Source organism: Ictidomys tridecemlineatus, chromosome 2 (genome assembly GCF_052094955.1).
Source record: "Ictidomys tridecemlineatus isolate mIctTri1 chromosome 2, mIctTri1.hap1, whole genome shotgun sequence".
Taxonomy (NCBI): domain Eukaryota; kingdom Metazoa; phylum Chordata; class Mammalia; order Rodentia; family Sciuridae; genus Ictidomys; species Ictidomys tridecemlineatus.
Window position 1 is genome coordinate 204,277,867 of NC_135478.1, and position 26,198 is coordinate 204,304,064.

At 34.5% G+C, this 26,198-nt stretch overlaps 1 long non-coding RNA gene across 8 annotated transcripts in view; it reads left to right on the forward strand.

Annotated features, from left to right (window-relative positions):
* The window catches only part of LOC144375448 (uncharacterized), a 487,430-nt gene that overhangs the window by 366,241 nt on the left and 94,991 nt on the right, over positions 1-26,198 (forward strand). For 5 of the 8 annotated variants that reach the window (XR_013435310.1, XR_013435312.1, XR_013435311.1 and 2 more), the window contains one exon: positions 23,524-23,589. The exons of the other annotated variants lie outside the window; for them this stretch is intronic. This is a non-coding gene — a long non-coding RNA (uncharacterized LOC144375448). The remainder of the gene's footprint in view (positions 1-23,523; positions 23,590-26,198) is intronic. 8 annotated transcript variants of the gene reach the window in all.

Here is a 26,198-nt window from a genome sequence, read left to right on the forward strand (position 1 = left end):
GTGTATGTGGAATCGCGTAGAAGGAAGATTCATGGGATTGGCTTCTTCTCAATCACCATAATTTTCTGGAGATTCATTCAGGATGCTATATGTAAATAGTTTGTTCCTTTTGATTTCATAGTATGAATACGTAACTTATATGCAACTTTTTTTTTTTTTTTTTGAGACAGGGTCTTGCTAAGTTGCTTAGGGCCTCACTAAGTTGCTGAGGCTGGCTTTGAACTTGTGATCCTCCTGCCTTGGCCTTAGGAGCCACTGGGATTACAGGTGTGGGGATGCTGGACTTCTAATTGTGATTTTAGTTAACATTTACCTAATGACTAATAAAGTTGAGCATCTTTTCATATGCTGATTTTCCATCTGTGCATCCTATTTGGTGAAAAGCCTCTACATACCTTTAGCCTATCTTCTACTTAGATTGTTTATTTCTTTTAAGTTCTGAGAGTTCTTTTAAGTTTTAGATACTGGCTCTTTGTTGGAAATAAAGATCACATATATTTTTTTCACAGTCTGTAGATTCTTTTCTTCTTTCTCCCCTGCCCCTATTTCTGAGTATCAAGCCCAGGGCATTGAGCATGGTAGTCAAGTGATATACCACTGATTATGTATATATTCAACCCCAGTTTCTCTTTTTACTGCCATCTTCAGTATTAAGTCTAAATATTTTCTGTGTAACTACATCCAGAAAATGTTCTCCATTCATTCCTTTCTAAAAGTTTTATAATTTTACTTTTACACTTAAGTTGCAGTCTACTTTGGGCTAGTTTTTGAATAGGGTTTAAGACTTTGATGGTGTTTGTTATTTCATTTTTCATCTTAGCTATAGATGTCCAGTTTCTGCAGCACTATTTGTTGTAAAAGTTATCTTTCCTGCATTAATTACATTTGCACCCTTGTCGTGCATCATCGGGGCATATTTGTGTGGGCCTACTCTGGGTTCTCTGTCCTGTTCATTGACGTATGTAGTTATTCCTCCACCACCATCAACAGAGCCTTGATTACTGGAGCTGTATGTAAATTCTTAAAATCAGGGAAAGCCATCTCTCCAGTTAGTTTTCTTTTTCAAAATTGTTTTAGCTATTATAATTCTTTTGGTTTTCCATTTACATTTTAGAATAAGTTAATCTAGTACACACACACACACACACACACACACACATGATTTTGATAAGTTTTTATTATTTTATTTTATTTTATTTTTTTGTACTGGGGATTGAATTCAGGGCCACTTGACCTCTGAGCCACATCCCCAGTCCTTTTTGTATTTTATTTAGACAGTGTCTCACTGACTTGTTTAGGACCTCACTTTGGCTGAGGCTGGCTTTGAACTCATGATTCTCCTGCCTCAGCTTCCTCAGCCACTGGGATCACAGGTGTGCCTCACTATGCCTTGATATGATATTTTTAAATCTGTATATCAACTTGATGGGAATTTATATTTGCTATGTTGAGCCTTCCAAGTAATATGGTATATCTTTCCATTTATTTAGAACTTTATTTTTGTTTCATCAGTGTTGTTTACTTTTCAGCATACAGGTACTATAAATGTTTTATAACATGCATCTTTTTGATTTTTTTGTGATTATAAATATTGCACTTTCAATTTTGGTATCCACATGCTTATTGCTAATATAGAGATATATAGTTGTTTGCTCATAATATATAGAAATAGAATTGATCTTTGTACTTTATTCTGTATCACATAACTTTTCAAAACTTACTGATCAACTGTAGGAATGTTTTTAGATTCCTCTAGAATTTTCTATATAGACAGCCATGCCATCTGCAAATAGAGGAAGTTTTATTTCTTCCCCTCTGATCTCTGATCTTCGTGTGTTTATTTTTATTTTTCTTGCCTGGTTCCACCAGCTATGACCTGCAGTTCTATGTTGAATGAGAGAGGTAAGCCCACAGTAGACTTGTCTTGTAATGGATCTTAGGAAGAAAAGTTTCACCCTTTTACCAATGTGGAGAATGTTAGCTATAGGATTTTTGTAGATGCTTTTAAACATAAAATGGGAAGTTTCTCCTTCTTTTTGATTTTTTTTTCCTGAGACTTTTCATCATGAACAGGAGTTGAATTGTGTCAAATGATTTTTCTAGATCACTTAACATGATAATGCAATTTTTCTTCCCTAGCTAGTTAAGACAGTATGTTACATTGAATGACTAATATTGAATCTGTATTGCATTCCTGGGATAAACACCATTTGGTTATGGTATATACTTCTTTTTCCATATTGCTGAATTCCATGTGTAATATTTTGTTGTGGATTTTTTGCAACTCTAGTCATCAAACAAATTGCTCTGTATTTGTACTTTTGTATTGTCTTTGGTTTAATTTCAGCATAATACTCATAATACTAGTTTCATAAAGTAAATATAAATATGTTTCTTGAGGTTGGGGCTGTGGTGCAGTGGGGGCTGTGGCACATGTGTGGCACTGGGTTCATCCTCAGCACCACATAAAAATAAAATAAAGGTATTGTATCCACCTCCAACTTAAAGATACATATATTTTTTTAATTTTTTTATTAGTTACACATGACAGTACAATGATCTTGACATTTCATATGCTGGAATCAAATGGGGTATAATTTCTCATTTTTCTGATTGTACAGGTTGCAGAATCACATTGGTCATACAGTCACCTATATACATACAGCAATAATAATGTCTATTTTATTCTTCTGCCCTTCCATTCCCCCCTTCACTTCGCCTCCTCTACCATCACATCTCTTTACCCAATCTAATGTGACACATTTCTTCCCCCACCACCACAACATCATACATGTATTCTGTATAAAGATGAGGGTCTCCTTCCATCTTCTGTGCAATTCCCCTTCTTCCTCCTTTTCCCTCCCACCTCTCTTCCCTATTTATTAGTAATCTTTTTCTCATGCTCTTCCTCCCCATCCCATTTTGAGTCACCCCCTGCTGCGCCCCTCCCCTGACTCAGGCAATGGCAAGGCCCTACTGAGGTGGATGGCGCAAGGCATCCATCCTCTGGAGGAGCACAGTATGCTTCTGGGAATAGGCTGATTTGTTTTTGTATTCCTTTAATAAGTATAGTTGTGGCTTCTCATATGACCATTAAGTATGAAGGAAAAATCATGAATTTCCCAATTAATGCAACCACTTCTAAAGCATAGATCTGTTTGCTCTAAATGCAATGATTCAGCTGTGGAGTGTAAATTGTTAATGTCCAATGAAAAACTCCCTGTATTCCTGTCAAGGAAGTTTTTGAGAAATTAAATTAAAATCTAGAGAAGAAAAATTAATGTTAAGAAGACAGATTAGTGCCTAGTATTGGGCAACTTGTTCTTGTTCCTGTGCACAATGGTTTGTGCTCTTACTTTTGTTTGATTAAAAGTAATAATAAGTCAACCACTTGCCGTAACCATGGCAACGGTTCCAGTCCTTAAGTCAAGAAAGAATAGTCAAGGTATAGGCCAATAGTTTGGGACATTTCTAACTATTATTTAAAGTTAACTAAGCAGAAACAGCTCAAAGCAAAACGCGAACTGAAAGTACAAATGCTTGCTTATGCATAAGTCAAGATACATTCTTCTATTCTAATTGTAAATATGTAATATTTTGTTTCTTTGAATAATTATTCCTGTTTTGTAACCACAAAGTACTGTAAGCCTGCCAAAATGAAAAGTATATATGATCAACTTCACAAGTAAAGATTGGGATCAACACCTTCACTTTGGTGTCTGTGTTGTTTCTCCACCCCCTCTTTCGCCGACTCCTCACCATCCGTTCGTCTCCTGAGACCCCCTGTTGGAGCTGGTCTCCGATAACCCCCCTTATATCAGAGAAGACTTTCGGCATTTGTTTTTTAGGGATTGGCTAACTTCACTTAGCATAATCTGCTCTAATGCCATCCATTTCCCTGCAAATGCCATGATCTTGTTATTTTTTAGTGCTGAGTAATATTCCATTGTGTATATATGCCACTTTTTTTTTTGTTCATTCATCTATTGAAGGGCATCTAGGTTGGTTCCCCAGTCTAGCTATTGTGAATTGTGCTGCTATAAACATCAATCTATTGTGAATTGTGTTACTATAAACATCTAATCTCTAGAGTATACAAAGAACTCAAAAAGTTAAACAACAAAAAATAAGTAACCCAATCAACAAATGGGGCCAAGGACCTGAACAGACACTTCTCAGAAGAGAATATACAATCAATCAACAAATACATGAAAAAATGCTCACCATCTCTAGCAATCAGAGAAATGCAAATTAAAACTACTCTAAGATACCATCTCACTCCAGTAAGAATGGCAGCCATTATGAAGTCAAACAACAAGTGCTGGCAAGGATGCAGGGGAAAAAGGTACACTCATATACTGCTGGTGGAACTGCAAATTGGTGCAGCTAATTTGGAAAGCAGTATGGAGATTCCTTGGAAAGCTGGGAATGGAACCACCACTTGACCCAGCTATTTCCCTTCTCAGACTATACCCAAAAGACCTAAAAAGAGCATACTACAGGGACACAGCCACATTAATGTTTATAGCAGCACAATAGAAAATACATATTTTTTAAAAACATGTTTCTTACTCTTCTATTTTCAAGAAGAGACTATAAAATATGTGTATATTTAAGGTTAGAATAAACATTTTTTGACAGTTTGATAGAATTGTCCCGAGAAAACATCTGGGCTTGGAGACTTTATTTTTTTAGGTGGCAAGAAATAGTTAGATTAATTAAGTTTACTTAATAGGTACAGAACTACAAAAATGATCTATTTAATGTTTAGTGATCTATAGTAGTTTGTGTTTTCCAAGGAAGGATTTATTTCACATCAGTTGAAAATTTATGTGTATAGAGTTCTTAGATCTTCTCAATGGCTATAGGATCTATAGTACTATCCCCAATTGCATTCATGATATTGATATTTTGCGTTTTTCAGTTTTTATTGATTTCTGCTCTTATCTTTATTATTTCCCTTGTCTACTTGATTTGAATTTATTTTGCTCTCCTTTGGCTGGGTTATTGAGATGGATATTTAGATCATTTCTTCTTTCTAATTTATGCATTTAATGCTGTAATTTTCCCAATAAGCATTACTTGAAATGTGTTCTACAATTTTTGATGTATTGTCCCTTTTATTCAGTACAACTTATTTTTATACTATTTCTTAGATTTCAACTGTATGGGTTATTTAGCAGTGTGCCATTTTCCTAAAAGTTTTCATTAAATGAATACTTTAAGGTACAGCCATTAAGAACAAGTAAAGACCGTGGACATAACTATGAAACCTCAGATAATTATGCAGCTAGAGCTATCTGGATATTAGTAGACTCTCTGATTAGTGAATAGATATTCTACATTCCCTTGACACTTATTTCTCCTACACTGATACATCTATCTTACTCAACCTGCAGACTCCCAGGAAGTTTTCTACAGCCTATTTATAATGATGAAAAATGCTCAGGCCTGGTTCACACAAAGGTCTACCTGATTTGCATTATATGATAATCGTTGAATCCAATACTTTTCTAATTAAAGTCTTGCTATGGGTGATTTTTAAAAATGGATCTCATCCTTTCAGCAATGAACTCTGTAAACTACACTTGAACATCGAATTCATATGAAGGGAGAAGTCATCATAAACAGAGACATATACTTAGTCTGAGGAAATAATGAATATCTTGGCAAGTTAGGAGCTTGAAAAATATATTGAACTATTAAAGGAAAAGGAGCTGTAAAATCAGAAGGCAAAATATAGTTACTTTATACTTTATTGAATGGAAATGATTACTTTGTCAGTGAGAATCACACTTAGAACTGCATGATGGGAGAAGAGTAGATCTGGAAGCCAAATAATCCTCTAGGATGTTTTTGGTACTACCATGATCAGAATACTTGCATAACTAAGAAACAAAACTCCTCCAAGTTGTAATTTAATAACTAGGGCACTCTAGAAAGCAATCTAATGTCTTTGATTTTGATTCGAGAAATTGATGGCCAATAATGAAGGAAATATTGACTCTGTGGTACCAGTGATGATGAATATAAGTTCTAATTCTGTGAATATTGTAGATTACAGCTTCTATTTTTTAAGCTTAAAATTTATGAACAAGCTGAATGTGTACGTTTCCTGTTGGAGGGCGTATGAGGCCCTCCTGTCCTCATATGAGACAGATAACTCTGAGGTTGTTCACAGATTTGAGGGACAAAATAGATGGACTGTACCAGTTTAGTTTATCTGCCTCTTCAGGAAAAAATATTATCTTATATATCACGGGTTCTTAGTGAGTTACCCTAGAAAGCAGCTGAATAGATTATATGTATTAGGCAATATTTTTGGTATGTAAATCTCTATGGAAATTTAAATAAAGAATTAAATCACCATGGCCCATATAATTAGAAGTAAATCATGAAGAGCTATTTTGGTTGGCACTGCTAAAACTTCTTTTGTGAGATTATTAAAATCACAACTAAAAGTTTGACCTTCTGGTCCTAGAGCATGAGTTGAATGGGAGTAGTGAGATACCAGGTTTAATAGGTAAGTAGGGCAGATTTACAGATTGCACAGACGATTTATATGGTTTACAAGTTTTAACTTTTCTGTTGGGGAATAGGAGTGGCTGGATATATTGCTGAATAGGTGTAGAGAGGGTAAATTGCATAGAATTGTTTATACCATGAAAAAGAATTATTTTTGTTAGATCTTTTGCTGCTATGATCAAAATATATAAAAAAAATTCTAGAGGAGAAAAAGTTTACTTTTTGCCCATGATTTCAGAGGTATCAGTTCAGTTCATAGATGGCTAACTCCATTTCGCTGTCCCCGATGTAAGGAGGATATCATGGTAGAAGGGTGTGGAGGAGGAAAGCATCTCAGGACATGGCAATCAAGAAGTAGAGAAAGAGCTTTGCTCAATAGTGACAAATATAGATCCCAAATGTACCCCCTCATGAACTATTTCTTCCAGCCACACCTTACCTGCCTACAGTTAACCTACAGTTAACCTTTATAAGCAAATTAACATATTGATTAAGTTAAGGCTCTCATAACCCAATAGTTTCACCTCTAAACTTTCTTGGAGTCTCACACAGGAGCTTTTTTGGGGGGGGGGGCGAGAGGGAATGTCTTATCTAAATTATAAGAGGGCTGTATGTTTCTCTTAAGAACATTGAGGGGATCTTAAGTAATGGGCTATAACACAAATTTCATTTTAGAAAAAATACAGTATTAGAAATATTGAGAATAAAAATGGTTTTGAGTAGAGAAGCAAAATTAGAGAGTAAAAAAACACTTTAAACTTTGTAATGATGATCAAGCAGAGACAATAAAAGCTTGAATTAAGACATAGCAATGGAGAGCTAAGAAAGATGTAAGGCAGATATCATGGAGAGAAGGGCAGCACTACTTGGATGCAAATGAGAACTCCGACCATCAACATCATCATCATAAAATATTATAAGTAGCTTACTTTGAGTTTAGTGTGTAACCAATTACTTTCCATAAATTTATATTTGATCATTATTTCTTGACCAGAGGGATGACAGTTCCATTCATAAAAATTTAATACACTTAAGGAAAAAGCTTTATAAGGCATACCTCACTTTTCTCAGTGGCAGAGTGAGATGATTCTGAACCTCAGTTTTTTCCTGTGTGCATTTTTCTTTCTTTAATTTTTTACTTTATTGATTCTTATCTTGCAAAATCACTGTGGTATGTAAAGGAGATAAAATACAGAATGCAGCATTAAATATAGAGAATACTCAACATCTATTAATGCCGTCGTCCCTCCTTTCCTTCTACCTTTTCATTTGAAAAAAATATATATTTACAATATAAAAATATTTTGGTACAATAGAGTCATCAATTAGAATATTATAATGTTAGGGTATGCTATAATTGTATAATGGTCCTTATGTTTGGTTTGAGTTTGGCAATTTCAAATATTGGTACTAGATATTCTTCAACTTGCTTTTCGCTAAAATTCTATTAGAACCATAAGTTAAAATATAATTTTGCATATTTTGTGTTTGAAGCTATGGCAAAGCAACTGCAGCATACACTTTTTTGGGGGAAAAGTAAAACTCTATATACAGTTTAGTTTTCATTATTGTAGCAGTAAGATTCATTTATTGTCAGTATCTTACGGATTTGTTTTTCTATGCTTTTATAAGTGGAAATCAGCTTTGGACAGATCTATACCACTATGTAGCTGCTGTGTCTTATTGGAATTGTGATTTGTGTTTAAATAAGTTATCCTTTCTTACTTTATTTCTTTGATTTAACATCTCATTAGCCAGGTCACTCACTGTTGTACCCACTAAACCTTTCATTTAAATTTACCAAACGGTCAGGTGGTTATGAAAATATGAGATGCTATAAAGCATCCTCACTGGGTGGGCAGCACTGCTTAATTGTGCAGAGCATGGATTCAATCTCCTTGAAAGTGCTTCTACCCTGTCTGTGATAGCTCGCTATGATTGCCAAGTAAATTATGTCCATGTCTCTAGCACATGAAAATGTTACAGATGCAGTGCATTTATTTTGTGCGTTTATTTCTGAAATGCTCATGACCTTGAGTTAGTACAAACTGATGGTTTTTATCAATAATATTCTGTTTTTACCTACAAGTCTCTGGAGAGAAAGAAAGTGTCCTACAAATTCCTTGGGGATTATAAACTCACCACCAAAGTTTCAGCTGTCCCCTTGCTTGCTGTCCATCTTCAGTGATGACCAGACTTTCCCAATATGGCAGGTATTCACTTAGGTTATGATATCTATTTTGTAGCCTATGCTAGTATTCCAACCTTAAAATGACCAATTAAGCACTCTATTATTGTCATTGACTAAATGCATTGATTTTCTAAACAAAATTTTTAAAAAAAACAGATCACATAAGTTTACTGACAGCAAATGATGAGTTAACCACCACGTGTTTCTTGGGGAAGACGTTCCAGAGGTAATCAGGAGATTTCCAGGAGAAAGCTCATATCCTACATTCTCAGACATTAGAAAGGAAAACAAAGGCTTTAACTCAATTATTCTTAGAGACTTCTGACTAGCAACACTTTGCCTGATACTGTCATATAAACTGTCATATCTATGTTAATAAATACAGATAGCCTCTCCATTGGCTTAAATATTTATATTTTCCTTTAAATATATAAATATTTATTTTAAATATATTAATATAGCTAAAATTTTTATAGATTTAAGAATTATAATTCTGCTAACTATTATGCCTCCTGAGTAAACTTACCTCACGATTTAGTTTATTTTAAAAACATGATTATCTTTAACTCACTTTGCTCCTGAAGTGAAAAGAGCTAGTCAGACTTTTACAACAAATGATGATCACACAATTAAAAAAAAAAGCACAACTCTACATACACTTTAGCTTTTATTTTTATTGATAACATACTAAATATCTTATCAAAAGTTTTGTTTTAATCAGGATTGTCTGCCTTATAAAAATACCTTTGCTGAAGGATTATTAATTTTTCTCTGGATTTATAATGACAGAGTGAAAAATAAGAGAAGTAAAGTGATCTTTTTGATCGGACTAGTTTTTTAAAAAATAATAATTGGATTATGTATAAACACTTTTAACAACTAATTGAAATTGCTGTCAGATGTAGGATAAGTTTTTACTTTAACCAGTGAGGATTTACTTGCAATAGCAAGAAGCATTTTGTGCTCTTGCTCAAGGGAAATGCATGTTTTTGAAAGTTAACAGGTCACAGAGCACCATCTTGTACACTGTGTTGATATTTTGTATTCTTGAATCTACAGCAATAATCCTTCCATAGTGTGTCAGGATAAAACACCAGGTCCCATACCCATGAGATACTTTTCGATACAGAGTAAGAACAAAATATTAAAATAAATGAACCAGTCTGCTTTTTCTTAAGTGAATTATTGACAGAAACAATTCTGGGAGGGTGGCCGGGGAATCACTGTACATTTGTTAGAAGTGCCATCTTTAAACACACCAGCTCCGACTTTCTAGCTCAGGATAAGAATAACTGTTAATAAATCCACCAAGCAAATTTCTTGTTTTAAGGAAGAGTTCCTGATGTTAAGAAGTTGGTTACATTGTCCATAACGTGTCCTTTAATATAACAGACCTTTCGTATTATAGCTCTATAAGAAGAGTATTTTTATTATATTTCACTCAGACTTCTAAAAGTGCCCTTCAAATAAATAGGGTGAATCACAGAAATTTAAAGCTCAATGTATCAACAGTGAGCTAACATATAAAGAAAGTCAAAACATAGCAGAATTTTATCTTGTGTTTATCCTGTGGTATGTTTCATAAAATTGTTATGTTTAAAAATATAATACAGGAACACTTAGGAGTAGAAGTAGGAATTATAGGAATGAACCAAAATAGTCATACCTGTCAACATAATTTAGCTAGGGGTCTTAGATTATTTGTGTGAAAAATTGGTTATGGTGTTGTTTTAGTCAACTTTTTCACTGCTGTGACTAAAGGATCTGACCAGAACAACTATAGAGGAGGAAACGTTTATTCCGGGGCCTATGGTTAGTCTATAGAAAGGTCTTAGTCTATAGAAAGCTGGCTTCATTTCTCAGGGCTCAAGGTGAGGCTGCGCATCATGGTGGAAGAGTGTGGCAGAGGGAAGCAGCTCACATCATGGTGACCAGAAAGCAGACAGAGGGACTCCAGCTTCCAGATACAAAATATATACCCAATAGCCATCCCCCAATTAACCACTTCCTCCAGCCATACCCCACCAGCTTCTAGTTACCACTCAGTTAATCCCATCAGGTATCCATTCACTGATTGGGTTAAGACTCTCATAATCAGCTCATTTCTCCTCTGAATCTTCTTACACTATCTCACACATGAGCTTTTGGGGGACACCTCCTATCCAAACCATAACAGGTATTGATGTATTATTTTCTATTAAGGTAATATTATTCATTTTAAAAGTATATTGCTTTACTTTCAAACTTTATCATTGTTATCACTACTCTTATTTTCATAAGTATCTTGGAACATTATGTATCTCTGAAAGGTACTTTTTATTCTAGGAAAAGGCTATTTTAATTTAAGAGAGATTGTGATGAAAAATCTCTTTCAGAGCCAAGCTGTAAATCCTGTAGGACAACAGGAACAATCTTAATCTACTATGGAGGGACCAGGAAAGAATATTATAGCTTCTTAGGTAATAAAGGACAGTAACTATGATGGCACTGCTTTACCATAATCCTTGTTTTACAATGATCAAGAAGTCCACCTCTTCGCTCCACAGCAGGACCATTTTTTTTTTCTTGAATTCTGTATGAAAGATTGTCCTTCTAAAATCCCATCCAATTATTTCCCTCTGTGCAAATTCTACAATGTTTTTAATGGCTATAGACCTAGCTTATTGATGCTCATAAGCAAAGAAAGGTGAGGCTTTACAGACAAAACAGTGTCCTTGGCATCTTGCTGGTATGCTATGTATTTAAGGTCAGGTCACCAACTAGGAAGTGAAAGAAAATCCTGAGCATTCTTCTCACAGATTCAGTGAAGAATTCTGGCTCTGGCATGAAGAATTTGAGCTTCAGGTGTTATGATGCACAATATGAATGTGACAAACAAATTTGGTGATAATCACAGGGGCTAAGATGTATAATACATTGAAGATGAGAGAAAGCAGTGGACTTTGTGCCAACATTGCTAATTAATGGAACTCAGAATGCATGTACTTTTAAAAAATATATAGGCATTTAATAAAATAAAGCTTCAAAGCTTTTTAAATAAATCGACATGTTATGAAAGTCATTTGCCAATTATAATGTCATTTGTACGTTTTATTTGTTATTTAGCCATATAACATGAATAAGGATATAATGCCTCCATGGTTGATAACCTGGCCATTTCCCAGGGAGCCATAACAACATACTGATACTTAGTACATGCCCCCAGAGATTGTGAAGAAATTAATTTGGGATAAAATTTGGCATCAGATCTTTAGGTAATTCTTATGTATACTTTGGAATGGGAAACTTACTTTGAGTATGTAATATGTCCTGAGTAACTTACCTATATTATTTATAATTCCTGAATTGACTAAGAGTAATTATGAATCCTGTTTTAGGAATGAGGAACCTGAAAATGAGATTATTTTTAAAAATTTCCAAATCAATATTAGTTTTAAATGCAGAACCAAGATCTGAGCCTGAGTATTTGTTCTTTTACAAAGGCCTGATGCTTTGAATATATCATACAGCATATGTAATTATGAAACAGAGTACATAGTGGAACTTCAGTTTGTCTGGATAAAACTAAATATCAAGCGTTTAAAATGGCAGCACTTTACTGTTATACATTCTTGGTGCAGTGTGAATTGCTACAATAATTTTGGAAAGTCATTTGGCAAAAATCTGTAAAAAAATTCATAGTTATAATAACTAACAGTAATTGCATGATTATCTAAAATGATTTACTCCCAAGTACTACATGTGTGTTACCTCACTTTTCACAGGGATTTTATAAGACAGGTGCTATTATTATTTCTATTTTTCAAAAAATAGAAATATTTCACAAAAGATTCTTAGAAGATTTATTCAACTACCTAAAGTCAATGGCAGAACTTTATGCAAACCCATAAACCTGCGATATGACCCTATTCAGCTTTTAGCCATGTAATTTTGTTTTTATGAACATGTACTATAGAAATAGTCCTGAGTAAAAAATAAGCATGGTTTATAAATATCTACTTAAATATCATTTTTAATTATAAAAATGAGAAAAGTTCAGAATAGCCAACATCAGTACAAAAACAGTACAATAGTTGAGTAAGTCATGGTAGATATTTACAATGGGGTATTACCACCTATTGAAAATGTATATAATTATAAATTTAGATAAATGCTTATCAGATCATTTCAGGTTCTGTGTAAGATATAGAAAACTGTAAAAAATGTGTATCATTCACTTACCGCAAGAAAAAATTCAGATAATCTGCAGAATAATATCTTTTCTTGAACCTATGGGATAGCTGGAGCTAGTAAACCTCAATCAGGTTCCAAGTCTCTATGGAAGAGCCCATCCAAAGAGAGACAGAACATGCAACATGTTTCACCTTTGGCAATGCAGGGAATAAGGAATTGGCTGCCATATAACTGGGTAAGAGCAAAACAAATAACATTTAAGTGTATTTTAAAAGGTGAAGTAAATACCAACTTGTCAATTTGGATATTGTGGATCCCCCAAATAAGTATAGTTCATACTTAGTGAAAAGCATTTCTTTATGTTTATCTATAAAGTACACATTTAATGTAATACATGACACTTACAAAAGATCATTAATTTCAGTTCTGCTGTTATTAGGTGAGTGGGAGGCAAGAGAAGGGGATCAGTTCCAACATTTTAACTATCATTAATTACATTGTTGTCTATTATAATATTATGTAAATCATTCCATGATTTTGATACTTGCTCTTAATTTATATTATGCCAATTTCAGGTAGCAGAATAGGGGTGTTTACCTTGCCATGGAAATAACATTGGCTTTTACTTAAACTGCTTTTATTCAAATTCATTTTGAATGAAATTAGATGTACTATAAATACCTGCAAATATGTATTTAATAGTTTCCCAGATTCTACATTATGTAATGGATTTTTTGTCCATTTACAGGGAAAAGAGCAAGATGATTATTTACTACTTTGATTGCAACATACATGTTGTGATTTAGCTCCATAACCAGTTAATTATCCATTGAATTAATTTTGGAACTCCTTAGTGTAGTTTCAAAAGACTGTCATATCGTTTTTCAAATATGTCACTTCTCTTGTGGTGGGCGAAATAATTTCATATAGCTTTTGGCACGAAGACCTTGCTTTTAGGAAAGCTAGAATACATTCCTCCCCACCCTCATTTTGTTTCATGTGTATTTGAAAGAGGAAAGATGCACACTCAAAAAGATCCTCTAAAAGAAAAATCACACACACACACACACACACACACACACACACACACACTATCAGAATGTGCTTTCTTGAGCTAAAAATTCTTTAACATAGATTTTGGACAATATTCTGTTTCTGCCATATGTATCCAATATTTAGAGATATTGCAAAATCAGATGACAGTACGTTCTATCTCTTCACACTCATTGCATCTGAGAGACAGTTTTGAATTGGTCTTGACTGGTATGAAATAAATCTTCAGAAAAAAACTGAATTGACTATGTCTGTGTTTTCAAAAATTTCTTTTCATAAGCAAATTTGACATTTTCCCCTTCTCCCCAGGGAGGCAGTTTACTGCTGGTTATCATTGCTGTTTAATGAAACTTAGAGCTTTCAAATAGAGAAACTAATTGCTATATTATTTTAAAGGGTTTTCATTTTCCCTTCTGTTTCCCACCCCCCAACCCCACCCCTGACATGAACTATGGGAGAATAGATTTACATTCATTTATATTGAGTAGAACTAGGTTCTGTCCCTAAGTTATTACATAAAGTGCAAAGATAAATAATTGAGAAGACAGTTAACACTTTCTTACAAATCTAGGTCCCCTTTTTAACTCTCAAAAGTGGGGTCAAGCTCAGGAAAGTAAGTGAAAGGTATGGGAATCTTCCCTTCTGGGTTCCTATAAGACTCTTTAACTAGCAGAAACCAAATAGACCTTGTGTTTCTTTGAACTGACAATTTAAATTCTAATTTTGGCTACTCATCTTCAAAGAAACAGGAGGCACCCAGCTAGAGCCCAGCATGTAATTGGACCAAAGTCACAATTTCTGCCTATAATTATGTCCCTAAAGTCAGATGGTTTAAACTGGGAGCAAAGCCATGATTTTAGCTTCTTTAATAAAAGCTTATATTTTTGGAATAAAAAATATTGTTTATTTTCTTGGGCAATTTTTAATATTTAAAAATTGATGGTTAAATGGTAACAATTGCAAATTTGAATCAGGACTGAAAAGTGTGAAGTATAAATATAGAAAAATAAAAATCAATCTAACAGAACTTAAAAAATTGGTGATTATTAGAGGAAAATAAAGGCCATAAGACTTAGTATATAGATACTGTAGTCAAGAAAAACATGCTGAAAATTTATGCTTAGAATGGTAGACTGGAGGCTTTGGGTGGGATCTCGAGGGTACTCAAGCTTAGCAAGTAATTTTATTAATATTGTTAAGCATACAAGTATTATGAGCATACTATGAAACAGATAGCCAATCCCCACCAGCAGGGCTTCCACTTTTCAATTTTGATCTGCTCTGATAATCTTAGAGAAGGATTTTGATGAAGCCCCAGAACTTTTTGTCCATCTCACTTAGAAAAATCCATAAATGGGAATAAATTATACAACAAAGCAAGGGAAAGTATTTCAAGATGGGTAAAACAAGTGAGACAGATACCAAGCCCTGAGCATTAAAAGAAAGAAAGAGAGGAGAGAGTGGCATATTGTCTTAGAATTCAAGCAAGGTTTTGCATGTTTTCTCCTAAAAAATTGTTATAGTTATTGTCCCTTAATATACAATGAGCGCTCATTAAGAAATAATAGTTTTCTTTCCTTCTGTGACAGGATTTTAACTTCTGGGAAGGATAAATCTAGGTCAGCAGCTGACCTTCAAAGAAATTCTCTAAAGAATTTCTCTAAAAATCTTTACTCTAGAATTATGTGTTATTAATGAACATTCCTGTCTAAAGAGGTTTGTTAGGGTTGGTTGAATTGTGTGTAAAGATAATAAAAGAGAGATTCTTGGATTGGACTGATGCATTTATTCATGGAATTTATTCACAGATGCATTCTGTTATTGAAATCTCATAGAAACTGAAAAAAAAAGTATTAGTCTTCCTAATGGTTGAATAAACTGTTGTTTATTGAAAGGACACTGGTAAGAGGTAGGTAGATCTTAGTCTTATGGGCAAATAACCTTCAGAGGATATGATTACTGCAGCTTAGTTATACAGAATCTAAGATATTAATCTCTTCCAAATAACCAGGACTCAAGAGTATTTCAACTGTAATTCACATTATATCACAACATATATCAATACAAAGTACATAAGTGACTAACCTAAAGGGAATATCATGACTTAAATTCCTGTTTACTATGAGACTTTCTAGGTGAGTGGTTTTACAGTCTTATTTTTATCTTTAAAAAATATTTCTTAAAGGCTTTCTAATAACCTCTAAAAATATTGAATCACTTCTATATCCTAGTTCTCTTAAAAATTTCTTAGCAAAACCATCACTGTAATACTTTAAATTAAGCTGTGTAGAGATAGCAACTTAACATGTTATATCTCACTACATATTGATGCTTTTAGCATTCTAAGCCATGTAAAATCTTTCTATTTGAAACATAAAATTTATGGGACACTGCTCTTGATATTTTATATTTTATATGGATAATTTTTTGTGAATAAAGAAAATGTCTTCTTTAACAACATGAACTTTAGATGAGATTTTATATCTGATGTGTTTATACTGAAATTGAAGAGGTAACCAAAAAGGATTAGATTTCCTGAAAGGAAAAATAGAATTTTCAGTCATCAAGTCATGAATGTTTTTGGACTAATAGAGTATAATATTCCAGCAAAGAGATGGAATAAAGTGTAGAAGTCAAACCTTTTCTTGGAATTGGACCACATATTAAGTATAATCACTTTCCAAGCAGGCAAATAGAAGTATACATAGATAGATGTTAGAAGTGTGGCAAATGTGTTTATATAGATTTTCCATCTATGCTGTATTATCCATTGGACACAAAGTAACTTATTTACTTCCTTATTCCTCAGATTACCCCATCTGTATATGGTCTACGTAAAAGATAAAACACTTCTTTAGAGATACAAATAAAGTATTAAGAATATATGGAAAGTTCTTGAAATTTAATGAATGGAAGAAAGAGTGCAAAGTTGTGCCATCAATCTAAACAAGGTGGTTTAGAGGAGAGAGAAAAAAAAAAACCCATACAAATGAAATAACCTGATCAGAAGTTTGTTAGCAAATAAACAGAGGCTTTCTCCTGTGGACTATGAACCTATGGCTGAACCAAAAACCATTTTTATATCGTTCCCTACTTACTCTCTTATAAAAGCATGCATATTATTCTTCCATAGGAACCTTGCCTGTAGGACTGGCATAAATGAAATTTTCCCTGATTTCTTCTTTTCATGTCAAAAAATAAGGTTGAAAATAATAAAATTAGCTCTTCCACAAACCATTTGGGCTGGACCAAAGAGACACTGAAGATTAAAAGAGAAATGAGAAGCTGAAGTTGACAGTCTCGTGTCCGCATAAATCCTAAGTGACAACACCCAAGTTGGCATGGACGTGGAGAAGGGCACTGTCAGAATTAAACCTCAAATATAAGATGTTTACTATCTTTTAAAATGTTTACAATTTGAGTAATTCTGGGCTCAGGATATCTGCTAATTTCCACTTCTCAATGGCTACAAGTTTATTCATAATAAGCCAGCCTTCCAGGCTACAGAGAAGAAAGTTCTAAGCACTGAAAATGTCTAACAGCCATTCTGCAGGTATTTCAGTTAGTTAATGTAGAGACGTGCTCTACAAAGCTATGTTCACTATTTTTACATCTACAGTCATATGCAAGATTCCTTTTAATATACTTGCAGTTTCTCTGGAGCACCAGAGAAAGGTCAACCACAAACAGCTTTGCTCCTGCCTGATCGGGTCATTCAAGTCTGAAGAAGTTTTCTGATTTTCTATTCCTATATATATGTGTGATGGATATTGTTGGTATAATCCAGCTTCCCCTCTCAAGGAAAAACTTGTTTTGCCCCTGTTGCTTGGAGCACTCATTGTAGACAGTTTTCAGTCATCATCCGCCCAGATGTTATCTCAGCTGCAGTAAACTGTCTTACCCAAGATCATACCCATTCATGGGTGGCCTCTGTGCCATGACTAAATTGACATGGGAATATAAGAGCTTTGTCCCCTCAGGTTGACTCAGGACAACTCTGAAGGACCATTCCAACTCCCTAACTCTCCGTGTTGACACTGGTGTTGGGACAGTACCTCAACTCCACATTCCCATCTGTTTTCTATGACAATAGCTGACTACTTTCTTACCCCCAGACCCAAGACCCTTGAGCTAGGATGTACTTTCAAAATAAAATATTTACAAGTGCTGGGTAGTATGTCAACTTGAACATACTTGTCTCCGTACCTCTTCCTATGCCTTAAGGTGATTCAAGTAATATCTAATAGCATATAAAAGTAAACATTATGACTAGGTTCCAGAGATTAGTGACAAATACATATCTTTAGCTTAATGTGAGATAATGCAGAAAGCAGGTAATCATGATCCAAAAATGCAAGGAACATAGAAAGCTGAACAATACTGATATCCAGAGTAATTATTAAAAGTGAAACCTCACATAATTGTATTACAGATAAAGAAGAGCATTAAACGTAGTTTTAAACCATCATATATGAGAAATACACAGGAACTTCCTTCATTTGATAGAACATGTTTGCTAAGGTCGTAAAGAAAATATCTTACTTAATTGCAGAGCTTTAGACATATTCCCTTTAAACTGAAAAAACAAACAAACAACACAACAAAAAACCCAGTCAATTATATTTGTTCCTTGTTGCTGCTTAACAAATTGCCACAAAACTTAAGTGAGTTGACACAATGTACATTTATTAATTAGCTTGCAATTCTATAACTCACTGCTTACCTTATATTGGAGATCTCTATTTAAAAAATTGACATCATTCTTATCCTCCAGCAATAACCCCCTTAAACTATAGTAGGTAGAAAAGGTACTATCTACAATAATAAAAAATAACCTATGTTAAAAAGGAAATAGATGTAACAGAACAAAGGGAAAAGTTCAAAGTGTTATTTATGAATATGAAAAAGCTATAGTTTGAAACATAATTTTTATTGATGAGGATACTCAATTTTAAATAACAACTAGCTATAAATTATACACTTATGAAACAAGGATCTCCAATTATTTATGAAATGTAAAATTAATTTTTGAACTCATATGGAGAATTCATATCAAATATCATGAGAGACAGGACCAACAGAACCCTAACCTCTCCTTGGAAGAACACAGTAGAAATACACCTGTTAAGAGTCAAATACATTGATAAGCTGAAATCAACTAAATGTCTATCAATTGAAGAGATAAATATACTAAGATATATTTATAATTTAGTATAATTCAGATGCTAAAATAAACTAATTAGATATATATCAATGTAGACAAATATTTAAAATAATTTTAAAACATACGACAGATCTGCACACTGTGATAAAGTCCAGTAGATTTTAAAAGTAATTCTAGCTGTGTACCCGTTATTAGATAATGAAAGCATGAGTGAAATACACAATAAATTGATGACAGTGAGATGTCTGGAAATAGGAGGACAAGGGACAGGTAGGTTTTGTGGTTCCAATTTTATTTAAAATAAGTTTTAACAATAGCAGAAACTGATGGAGATGTAGAGGGCAACTTTGGGGACTCTAAAATGATTAAAATTGAAAAGCTCAAACAATTTGAAATGAAAAAACTGAGTTGTAGAACTTAACTATATCTAAATTTAAGTTTTACGATGATGCACAGGAATGACGGCAACATAGTAGAGAGAGTCCAAGGACAGATTTGTGAATCACAGTACACAGTCCCGAATAAAACATGATACCTAGTCCCGAGAGACACACATATAGAGTACAATGATGTAGAAATGAATGAAAACAGTTAAGTGAGATGAAGAAATTATCTTCTACAAGTGGTACCATGACAACTGGTTACTCACATGGATAAAAAAGAACCTTAACCCAACCTCTCACCTTACACAAGATGGTTTTGAGAAAGAATAATGGCTTTAAAGTAAAACATAAAACTTTAAAAACTTCTAAGACAAAATATAAAATAATATCCTATTATTCGTATTGGTTAGAAACATTTTTGCTAGAAGAAAACATAAATTCTCGGGGCTGGGGTTGTGGCTCAGAGGAAGAGTGCTCACCTAGCATGTGTGAGGCGCTGCGTTCGATCCTCAGCACCACACAAAAAAATAATAATAATAAAAATTTTAAAAAAACAAAACATAAATTCTCTTAAATTTTTAAAAATTAGATTTTATTAAAAATTATAACTTTGTCTATCAGACATTATTTAGAAAATAAATCAACAAGCAGCAAAGAAAATAAAATTATTATGTCTGTATATTGCTGGGTTAGTCTGTGTTGCATCTCTGAGACCAAAATACCTTTCAATAACAATTTAGAGGGGTTATTTTGGCTCATGGTTTCAGAGGTCTCGGTCCACAGAGGTCCACAGTAGGCTGAGTTCATTGCTTTGGGTCCAACATGAGGGAGCACATCACAGCATTAGGGAATGGCAGAGGGACTCCATTTATGACAGCCAGGGAGCAGAGAGAGGGAGGGAGAAGGGACCACAGGGCAGGTGAACTCTTCGAGGGCATAACCCCCACTGACCCACCTCCTGCAGTCACAGCTCCCCTGTCTATATTTACCATCTAGTCAAGCCTTAAAAACTAGGATGAACTGATTAAGTTACACCTCTCATAATCAAATCATTTTGCCTTTTAATGTTACTACATTAACAAGATCTTTTGGGGGGACACCTCTTTTCCAAACTGTAACAGTGACAAATAATGTTTATCCAGAGAACTCCTAAAAACAGGAATTTATAAACAAAGAAGCCACTAAATAAATTGGGGAAGTCTTAAATTGACATTTTACAAGAACAGTTATCCCAATGGCCAATAAGTAGAAGAAAAAGTTCTCAGTATTATCAGTGAGCAGACGAATGAAAAATCAAACCACAATGAGATACCACAGCATACCCAATAGAATGATTTAAAATTAGCCCGGCGACATCAAATGTAGTTGAAGATGAAAACAGCTAGAACTCATACTTTGTTGATATAAGTAGTTGCTTAAAAAGTTGAAATACATCTCCCCATAACTCAGTAATTCCACAGTTAGGATTCATCCAAAAGAAAGAAAAAGGAGTTTACAAAAAAGCCCTTAGGTTATAGCAGCCTTGTGCATTATAACACCAAGCTAAAAACAAGATGGTTATGCATCAACAAAGAGATAATCACACAAAAGGTATGTTACTCACTACTGAAAAAAGAATGAAGTGTCTATATGAATAAGAGCATGGATAAAGCTCAAAAACATCATGTTGACAAAAACAACCAAGAGGCAAACATACACATTTGTACACACACACACACACACACACACACACACACACACACACACCTTGTTAAAATTCTTGAAATGGCCACTTGAGATCCATGCATTGTACTAATTGTAAATTTCATGGTCAAAGCAAAAATTGCTCTGGAGAAAATTCAACCAGCACAGAGGACTTTATTCAAGATCATTGCTATAAACGAGAGAAGTCAGAACTGATATTGACATCAAGGTACTGAAGTAAAATGAAGAATTTTTAAGAGCATGGGGAAGGGAGTATCAGAGCTCATCTGTGTTTGCTAATTTGTTTTGTCTCCAGGGAAAGGTGAACTGGATCTTCCTGATGTGAATTGGTTTTAAAACACAGGGCAAGACTACTACTGAAGTTAGACTCCACCTTCCAGGAAAACTGGCAGAGAAGGGTACTTTCTGCTTTGAAGATTACATTTCAAAGGGATAACAGGGAGTCTTTGAGTGCCGGGTTTTTAAATGAGCAAGAGGGCTTTTTAAAAGATTTATATCCAAAAGGGGCAATGTATATGTTAACCATTATGTTTATTAAAGTAAATGCTGGAAGAAAAGAGAGACCAGAAAGCATAGCTGGAGGCAGGATTAGTCAAGGCAGGGACAATATTCAATTGGTCTTGGACATGTCTTCTTTCCTAAAAGTTAAAATTAAAACAAAGCAATAGAATAATTTAGAAAGGCAAATATTCCAAGTTTTGTCTGGAAATAATGAAGCTGCTGTATGATCTTCTGGACACCTGTCCTTAAAATTCGTCACGGGTCAGACAGTGAGAGTGCTCGCTTGAGTGTTACCAAAAGCTCAGTCCTTGTTCCTGATGCCAATTCAATAACAAGGACTCAGTTTTGACAAAAAAGAAAAAGAAAGTTTATTGCTTTGCTAGCAAAGGAGAACCAGGGGACTCTGGTTCCAGAGGCTATGATTCTTCTCACTAGCAGAAACAGGAGGCTTTTAAAGAGGTGATTCAAAGAGGTGATTCCACATATTCTCTTTTAGAGTTATAATTCACTTGTTAATTTGGGAGATAGTCATTTCTGAGATCTTCTGGTGCTATCCCTAAATTCTTTATTACTTGGTTCCTATGGTGGGTGTGTCCTCAGGACAGATAAATCTGCCTAAAATGGTGAAGAAAGGAATCCTGGTTCCTCTGAGATTAGGGAGGGGGCGAATTAGGGAAAAGCAGAGAGAAAGAAAGAGGAAGAAAAATGTCCATTTAAAAAATCAGGTGCAGCTGCAGAGCCGCAAGGACTGTATTCAAGGCACAGAGTGGACCACTGTTACATGAGTACTGTGGTCACAGGGTGTCTGGGAGCAGAGGCATGACAGGGATTTACCCCTGTCATGTCAGAAATTCATTGACTCATTTCAGTCTCCAAGTGCCTATTTGGGTATTGAATATATTGTGGTGAATGAGATCAATGGGTTGGTTCCTAGCTTCAACAGAACTAATATTCAAGTGGAGAGAAAGAGTGATCACAAGCAGACCAAATGTAAATAAAATTACAATATTAGTCATCTGTATTAAATTACTCTGAAGAAGCAGAGATATGCTGGACGATGACAAAGCAGAGAAAGGTAGCTATAGAAAAATCTTTCCAAAAGAAATAAAATTTGAACTGATACCCAAATGAAAAAAATGTGAATTGAGCATATTTCTGTAGAGGGAAAAAATGTATAAATGCCCTGAGGAAAGAGGGAACTTTAGTTTTTAATGGAACAGAAAGAATACTAGTGTGTGTGAAAGCCAGTGAGCAAGTCAAAATGTGGTCCGGATGAGGTCAGGAAAGCAGAGGCTGCTGGAACAGTTAAGTCCTCAATAGATCTCTTCCACTGCCCTTTGGCAAATGGGTTTTTAAGGGTCAATGATGTTAGCAGGGAGTCAGACCAAAAGACAAAAGTATTAATTCAGACAAACAATGATGGGAAGGTAAGGAAAATGATCTGAGGAGCTGGCAGGGTATAAGGGAGGGTTTGCTGGCAGCTTAAATGTGGCAGGAAAAACAAAGAGAGAGATCAAAGGTATTTGCTAGATTTTTGGTCTGAAATGTATTGAAGAAAGTATCATCGACTTAAATGGTGGTGGAGGATCAAAGAAAAGTAGAATCGGAGAGGAAAAAGTAGAGACACTTTAGGAATTCTTTGGGGGAACACTGGAGTTTGATGTGATCATTAAGCATCCAGAGTGGAAAGGCTGAGTGGGAGTTACACTACAGTAGAGCGCAGGAAAAATGTGATTTTTTTTTTAAACTTGTTTTAAATTACTCTTTTTTTTTTTTTTTAAAGAGGAGAGAGAGGAGAGAGAGAGAATTTTTTAATACTTATTTTTTAGTTTTCAGCAGACACAACATCTTTGTATGTGGTGCTGAGGATCGAACCCGGGCCGCATGAATGCCAGGTAAGCACGCTACCGCTTGAGCCACATCCCCAGCCCAATAAATGTGATTATGATACCAGTGATGAGAATCATTCGGGGCCCAGTCCCATTTCCCCATATGTGACCTAGAAATGCTGAGGCAAGGGTAGAAAGCAAGTTTTATTTAAAGGATAGAACAGAGAGAGATTTCTCCACAGAGGAGGGGGTCCCAGAGCTGGGTGTCTGAAGAAGTGGGGTGCCCTGCTCCTTTTAAAGGTTTTAGAGTTCCTTTGTTCTCATTCCCTCCTTCTCCCCTTATCTTGCCTACAGACTAGTGATCAAAAGGTAGGCCAAAAGGTGGGAAAGAGGCCTCCAGGGGTGCTTCTCCCTGTTGTGTCTGCCCAAATGGGCAGGAAAGGAGCTACTAGGAGTTATTTCATTAGCAACTCCTCTAGCTCCCTGCAGGGAGGAACAACTGCAGGTAGCCTTGACAACAGGTTGGAATGTGGGGGGGGGCAGGTTTGAGATATTAGCATTTTATTTCCTTTATTTTTGAACCAGCCTCCATTCCTCAATTAGATCCAATTATTTATTATGTACACTGAGTGTCCTTTTTGTCCCTGGACTCAATTAGAGACCATGGTCAAAACAATTCAACTTGCTCAATTGACATCTGATGGCAAGGATGGCTTCATATTGTTCCTCCTATAAAATCAAATAAAGAAGGCTTTCATATCACTGACACTATTGAGAATTGGGGGTACATGCCTGTGTGTGTGTGTGTGTGTGTGTGTGTGTGTGTGTGTGTGTGTGTGTGTTGGGAGGCATAGATTTAGTTTTTAATGAGGATATAAGGATATACTTTTTTTTTTAAAAGTAGATATACCTAAATGCAAATGCTCAGAACCTCATTTGAAGAATGTCTCTACATACAGCAAATTTGCTAAAATGCCAAATCCAAAAACATCACTCAAATATCATATTCACAAAATAAAGAAAACATTGTACATTCCTTAGAAACATCAAGTAATTAGAAATATTTATTGTTTTTCTTATAATGTGAGGTAGATGGAAATGATGGAATTATTCCCATGTTCAATTATTTTCAAACACATAGGCAAGACTCCAGAGTCTATTCCTGTGACTATGTATCATTGGAATAAAAACTAAATTACTTTAACCCTGTTTCAAAGACAGCCCAGAATTTTACATCTACTTTGTAAGGTAATCTTAACCAGAACTCCTGGGAATATGTCCAAATAATATTATGATAAATTCTAAAAAAAGACTTAAAGATGACTTTTCTTTTGACTGTAAAAAAAAATGTTTTATGTTGAATAATAGTTGAATAAAATACAAACCTGTAATATTTTAACAATGTAACAAGACTTTGTTAGTTTTTTTGCTGGTGTGTTCTTTGTAAACAGCTTCCAGAAATATTTTCCCTGAGGCTACATACCACTGCTTCTCCCTCTTTTTCTAATGAAAAAAATAAAATAAAATAAAACAGCAGGTACTGAAAAATTCTGAATCCCTTTTATCTTATCTAGTTTCAGCCTGCTGGAACTTTTGAAATTTTTCATTAAAGTGATGATTTTTTTGTGTTTGTTACTGTAGTCAAACATCTATTAGCATTTCTATTCAAAAGTGCTTATGCCCATGATTTAAAAATTTAAGACTTGCGCATGTTTTGGCACATGCCTAGTAAGAGAATCTTCTGGTTTTTTTTTTTTTTTCCAGATACTTGCATCTGGTTATGAACTATTTAATGCTAAATATGGTAAATAAGCAGTAATTGCATGCTATGCACAATTTATTATACATCTTCATTTTGAAGCATTAAGCAACAAAATGATGTGCATTCTCAAAGGAACTTGCCATCTGCATTTTGCACTTCAAGTTGGGAACAGTGAATGTAATAGGTAATGTGGTGATAATGAAAATGAGAATTGTTATAGACCTAATAAATTACCCAAATTATTTTCTGGCATTATTGCTTTGCTGCTTGTATATACCATCTTTAGAACTCTTGAGAACAGAAAGAAGATGGGTGCATACAACCAGGGAACAGAGGCAGCCATAAAACACTGACTCACCCTCCTGTTTCTTTTTATTTTGCATGATTTATTTTTTCTTCTTCTTTTTTTTCCCATGTGGTTGCCTGTCTTTCTGTTTTTCTTTCCACCCCTTCTTGCCCTAATGGAAAGTAAAGGGAACAATACTTATTGCTCTATTTTCCATCCTTACCTGAAGTCCTGGGTCCTTGGTAGTGATTTTACAACCAGATATTTTGTTGTTGTTGTTCTAAAGATGCATATCATCTTGCTACAGCCAAAAATCCACACATGCAGATAACATCTGGACATATGTTTCAATGGGAAGAAATTTTATCTTTGTATTGCCACTGCTTTTCAAGTTCCCTTGTTAACAAATGGGCAACACAAAGCTCTTCTTATCTTCCCTTTGGAAAATAGGGTTTATAAACTATGGGTTTTATTGCTGACATAAACTATAAAAATAACAGAGAACTGATTTTTATTTTCTCCTGAACTTTCAGTTTTTTTGTCTAAGAAGTTATCAACTATCCGTCATTTTCTTAATTTTAAAATTCACTAGTAATTTGATTAGTAAGTTATAGGAACATTAACTTA